The 6,245-nt window shown below is 40.3% G+C and overlaps 1 non-coding gene and 1 pseudogene across 1 annotated transcript; both read right to left on the bottom strand.

Moving 5' to 3' along the window:
• Nucleotides 1-560: 560 nt before the first annotated feature.
• On the bottom strand, nt 561-636 carry TRNAS-GCU (transfer RNA serine (anticodon GCU)). The gene has a single exon. It is a non-coding gene; the product is annotated as a tRNA-Ser (tRNA).
• A 3,123-nt stretch (nt 637-3,759) lies between these two features.
• Nucleotides 3,760-5,891, bottom strand: LOC136322266 (poly(A) polymerase alpha pseudogene; annotated as a pseudogene).
• Between the last annotated feature and the right edge of the window lie 354 nt (nt 5,892-6,245).

The raw sequence follows: 6,245 nt of genomic DNA, 5'->3' as shown, positions 1-6,245 counted from the left end.
ACTCCTATGATGCGGATGTTGTTTTTCTTTAGATTATCACAGAGCTCTCTTAGAGTTTCCTTAGATTTTTTCATTCTCTTTTCTTTTAGCTGCTCTGCCTCTGTGTTTTCATTTATCTTGTCTTCTAAATTGCTGATTCGATCCTCTGCTTCATCCAGCCTGCTTTTAATTGCTTCTAGTGTAGTGTTCATTTCACATATTGTATTTGTCATTTCTGAATAGTTCTTTATTATTTCAATGTCCTTTTTTAATTTTATTTATTTATTTATTTTGTTTTTCATTTTTATGAAGCTGGAAACAAGGAGGCAGTCAGACAGACTCCTGCATGTGCCCGACCAGGATCCACCTGGCATGCCCACCAGGGGGCGATGCTCTGCCCCTCAAGGGCATCACTCTGTTGGATCCAGATCCATCCTAGCACCTGAGGCAGAGGTCACAGAGCCATCCTTAGCGCCCGGGTCATCTTTGCTCCAATGGAGCCTCGGCTGCAGGAGGGGAAGAGAGAGACAGAGAGGAAGGAGGGGGGAGGGATGGAGAAGCAGATGGGAGCTTCTCCTGTGTGCCCTGGCTGGGAATCGAACCTGGGACTCCTGCACAGCAGGCTGATGCTCTACCACTGAGCCAACCGGCCAGGGCCAATGTCCTTTTTAATACTTGTTATTTCTTTATTTATATGCTCACTATGACCATCCACTGTTGTTCTAAGGTCTTTCACATTCTAATAATCTTTATTCTAAACTCTGCCTCTGGAAGTTTGCTTATATCCGTCTCATACAGCTCTTTTTCTGAGTCGTTTGAATTGCACTTCTCTGTCTTCCCATTTTGTCTGTGTTGCCCTGGACTTCTCTGGTTGGGGCCTGGGGCAGGTCAGTGGAAGTCACTGCCTATGACTGGTTCTTATCAACCTTTTTGGAGCTACAAGTTATCCAGATCTTGTGGCTGCCTCTGCTGGGTCCAGGTATTGTTGTCAATATCAGCTGCACTCCTATGCTTGCTTTTATCTACTCTTGGCCTGGGAGAAGTTACTTTAAAAGTTTAAGTTCCCCTGAAATCCGTTTTCTGTTGTCTTTTATTGCTGGCTACTTGTTTGGCTCAGTATAGTATAATTCAGTGATTAGTTATGGTATTAGATGTGGCCTACTTCTTCACTTCAAGTGTTTTTCTATTGAAACATTTTAGCTCTCATTTTACGGTCTCTCTACCAGGCCAAAGCTGCTGTTGCTGCCCAGGGCTTTTGGGCTCAGGTGCTGCTGGCTCCAGTCTACCTCTGCTACCACTGCTGCCCTGGTTTGGCTCACGCATGCCCGCGTGCCCATTTGGACCAATTTTGGGACTGCCTCCGTCTGCTCAGATCTCAGTGGCTGCCTCAGGGGTCACACACACCCTCTCAGATTTCTACCGAGGTTGCCTATGCTGATGTTACTGTGTTCTTCATTTCTTCTTTTTTGTATGCTCTTATGTTAATAAAATTTTATTTAATATTCTATTTGACCATCTATATTGTCATTTTGATTATATCTTTTTTAAATGGTTTCTCTTAAAATTTCAAAATTCATTAAATTATCACTGACTTATTGTAAACTTCTACTTTTATCTCATCTCAAACAATAAAAGATAATTATTTATCACCCTCTTTTATTATTACCTCAACTGTTACATATTTCACTTCCAAATGCTTCTAGTATTCTTGTAGTTCAAGCTCAATTTGTTGGGAACAAGGTCACTTAGCTTTTTTTTTTTTTTTTTTTTTTTTTTGTATTTTTCTGAAGCTAGAAACGGGAAGGCAGTCAGACAGACTCCGGCATGCACCCGACCGGGATCCACCCGGCATGCCCACCAGGGGGCGATGCTTTGCCCATCCAGGGCGTCACTCTGCCGCGACCAGAGCCACTCTAGCGCCTGGGGCAGAGGCCAAGGAGCCATCCCCAGCGCCTGGGCCATCTTTTGCTCCAATGGAGGGGAAGAGGGAGAAAGAGAGGAAGGAGAGGTGGAGGGGTGGAGAAGCAGATGGCGCCTCTCCTGTGTGCCCTGGCCAGGAATCGAACTCGGGACTTCCGCATGCCCGGCCGACGCTCTACCACTGAGCCAACCTGCCAGGGCAACTTTTTTTCTTAAGAATATCTTTGTTCATCTGTTTAAAAGAAATATTTGCACTAGATATATGCAATACATTGGTAGGGTAATTTTCTTAATTGTAGTATTTTATTTTTTTACTTAGAAATTAAATGTAATGGGGTGACATTGATCAATAAGAATACATAGGTTTCAGGTGAACATCTCCATTGTATTTAAACTGTTGATTGTGTTGTGTGTCCATCACCAAAATTCAAATCATTTTTTTGTCACCATATATTTGTTCCACCTTACCCTCCCACCCCACCCTCTCCCCCTAGTATCTACTTCACTTTTATTATGTCCACAAGTCCCAGTTTTTTATCCTACCTATGTGTGGAATCATATAGTTCTTAGCTTTTCCTGATTTGCTTGTTTCACTCAGAACAATGTTCTCAAGGTCCATCCATGTTGTCGTAAATGTCAATATGCCATTATTTCTTATGACTAAGTAGTGTTCCATTGTACATATGCATCACTTCTTCTTTATCCAATTATCTGTAAAGGGACATTTTGAATGTTTCCATGCCTTGGCCAATGTGAAAGATGCTGCAATAAATAAGAGGGTGCATGTGTCTTTGCATATCCTTTTTTTAGCATTTTCAATGTGCTATATTGTTGTATATGCAGTACTTAAAAAGGTACCTGTTTTTTGAGAATTGTATCATGTATTTCCAACACATATACTTTCATATATTCAGCAGTACTTTCAAATTTACATAATTGCTAGTGATCTGAAGAAAAATAAAACCAAAAGACTGAATAACGGACTCATTTGTTATATAAAATAAATATGAAAGATGTGAAACATTCCTTCAAATTAATTTTTAATAATATAATATCATACTCTTGTTAAAAAACATTTTCTTCGGAAAATTAGGATTATATCATAAGCAGCTGTAAAGTAAGCAGAAAATTGAAACCATTTGAAAAATTTACACTTCTATTATCCTAAATAAATTTTAAGTCAAACCCTCTTTGTTTCCTCTGTAAATATGCAACTTAACACATTGTTGACCAGCAATTTTATGCAGAAGTTATCTCATGTCACCAGCTATTTTTTCATAATTGGGTATGAAAATGAAACAATCTAAATAAACGTCAGTACATTTTATTTATAATGAATTTAAATGAAATTTTGTGCATATCTGCTACATATTATATTTTATACATATTATATATTTTTGTAATTTTTATTGGTGTGGTATACTGTATAGCAATCACCTACATGTAATGGTAAGTAACACGTTTTGTAAATGTATCTGGTTTCACTGGACTTTCTTTTTGAAATACACACTTTACAAGTTCTAGTTAGATTGAACACGATGAAGAAAGATTTTACAATATTCTTGATATGTATGTTCAAACTGCGAGCAGTTAGAAGATAGTTCAAGTTTAGATGGCTCAATACTGATTGTTTTGTTTACCGTACCTTTGATTTTGCAGTCTCACACCTGGAGGAGAGTGAAAAATAGGAAGTCCACATGAGAATATAGAACCTCTTTTTTAAATTTCCACCCTCAGGGAGAAAAGTCACAAATACAATAATCCTAGATTACCCTGAATTTCACAAGTTGAAATGGCTAATGCAAGTGCAAACAGGAGTTAAATCATGAGCGGTCAACAATGTGTTAATAATTTTTCAAATTAAAGCAAAGCCCCAGAAACACCACTGAGGAATCCTAATATAAGTATATTGGAATAGATGTGGTGGCATTCAGCCCTCAGTTTGATAGCTCTCAGAGTTAACCTGAAGTTGTAAATGTTGGGTATTAAGTGTAAAATTTCATTGGTTACCCTGCAACTGTTATGACTTCTTATCCATCTTATATCTAAATTTTTAGCAGACTGTCACCTCGTAAATCCAAGTCTTCTGGAATCGCCTGCAGTATTAATCTTGCAAATAAAATAACAATCTCTATTCCATCAAAACACAGATTGATAACCAGCAACAAATGCTCCTACAACAGCTCTTACATCTTTTACTTCCGCAATTTCACCTTATCATATAGAAAGAGGTGAAAAAGTCACTTTGGTCTACATGTCTTGGTGCAACACACAACACATCGGTGTCGGCACCTTTTGGTGTTCTCCAAAGCTGTAGGATCCAAATGCATAAAATTTTCCTCCAACCTTTTCTATTTCAGATTGTGGAAGATTCTCGTTTACACTGATTTCTCGTATCCACACTTTTAACAGGTTATTTAACGATCTGAAAATTAAAATCCTATGCTGCAATTCTTTTTCTTCTTCAAATATTCCAAAGGGCTTCAGTCTCAATTAGTTTCTGTGAAAGCAGGCAGTGTGTCTCCTCAGGGGCTGCTAGGCTGATAGGAGAGGTAATGCCATAATGCCTCTGTGGTGGTTGTGTTTGTTGTGATCCCTGTGTTATGACTGGAAATGCATTTTCTCATGCGCCCACACTCCGCTTCCCCCCACCCTCACCCCCACCCACGGCAGCTCCTGGCCTGGATGTTATCTACCAGAAGGAGCGAGCCTGTTGGAACCCTGGTCCAACCCCTGATATCATTTTTTTAAAACACATTCAGATGTTATAATGATCTATTTTCATCTTTACTGACAGTATATTCTCTGGTTTAAATTTCCTATTTAACTGTGGAAATTATGTCAGCTATTGCCAGTACAGAGAAATTTTTGCTAATTTTGGCAGAATAAATCTTTATAAAACCACTTACTATAGTTAAATATATCTTTTTATTTATACTTTGGTTGCTCCACTACTGCCCATATGAAAGCTGGAACACCCACAAGTGAGCAGTACGGACCAGGGTGACTACCACTGCCCTAGGGTGTTATCCCAATGGAATTTTTGCAAAACTTCTCAAAGATCTATATTCAAGACTGCCCATCAGAGCACTGATGAAATAGCCAGGAATTGAGAAAAACAAAACTGTTCATGGACAGTGATGGGACCCACCAATCCTGGTCCACACGGATGATGGAAGCTTGACAGCAGCTAGAGTTGGGGCAGGGGTCTACACATGTTGACAGAAAAAGAGCTCAGGGGTCCTCTCACATGAGACATGTGGCCCATCATCTGAATCCGTGATCCTACCTCTTAGAGCACCACCATGTGATTTCAGCCGGCAGAAAGTCATATATGAAAATCAGTCTGAGTGTAACATAGACAAAACAGACCGAGTGAGAAGGGCGGACACTGAGAGATACCAACCAAGCCTCTCATGATGCTCACCTGTGGGGTGGAGACATCAATCTCTGACCTTCTCCTTGATGTGATGTCTAATTTGTTATAATGCATGTGTGACTGTGATAGTTCTAAATATTAAAGTTATATATCCAGTGTTATCTGTGTATCACTCATCTATAATGTACATTATTTAGTTTTTATTGTTAAAGAATTTATGACAAGGAAAATAAAGGTTAGTTATAGTACCATACTGAATTCTAAAGGAATTCAGAAACAAATAAAGAACAAAGTCCTTCCCGGGAGGAGAGCCCTGATACGGGGGGCTCACCATGCCTGTTCTTTCCAGGATTCTGCACACAGTGTTGGCATGTGCACGTGTGTGCTTCTGTTTTCTCGCACCCATGTGTGCACTGGTGGGTGCCTGTGTGTGTTCACATGTGTGAGCGTGTGCACCTGTGGGTGTCTGGCAGGTAGGATTCCTGGGCATGTGTTCTTCCAAACCCTTATTTCTCTTGGGGTGGACGCTGCCAGTCAGAGTTGCTGGCATTTTCTGTGACTCCGCATCAGAATTTCCAAAGTTCCCTGTGGTGGAACCTGGATCATTACTCATTTTTCACTTTTCTTGTTCTAATTTGTACAGGATTTTAAAATATTTGGTGCAGTTCCTATTTCCGAGGAGGAAAGGAAAACATCACAATGAAAGAAAAGTGAAGAGAATGGTCACAGAGTGGGGATAAAACCAATTCTTTTTTTTTATTTTTTCTTTTTCTTTTTTCATTTTTCTGAAGCTGGAAACAGGGAGAGACAGTCAGACAGACTCCCGCATGCGCCCAACCGGGATCCACCCAGCACGCCCACCAGGGGTGACGCTCTGCCCACCAGGGGGAGATGCTCTGCCCATCCTGGGCGTCGCCATGTTGTGACCAGAGCCACTCTAGCGCCTGAGGCAGAGGCCACAGAGCCA

Source organism: Saccopteryx bilineata, chromosome 2 (assembly GCF_036850765.1).
Source record: "Saccopteryx bilineata isolate mSacBil1 chromosome 2, mSacBil1_pri_phased_curated, whole genome shotgun sequence".
Classification (NCBI taxonomy): Eukaryota; Metazoa; Chordata; class Mammalia; order Chiroptera; family Emballonuridae; genus Saccopteryx; species Saccopteryx bilineata.
This window is presented reverse-complemented; position numbering and strand designations above follow the sequence as displayed.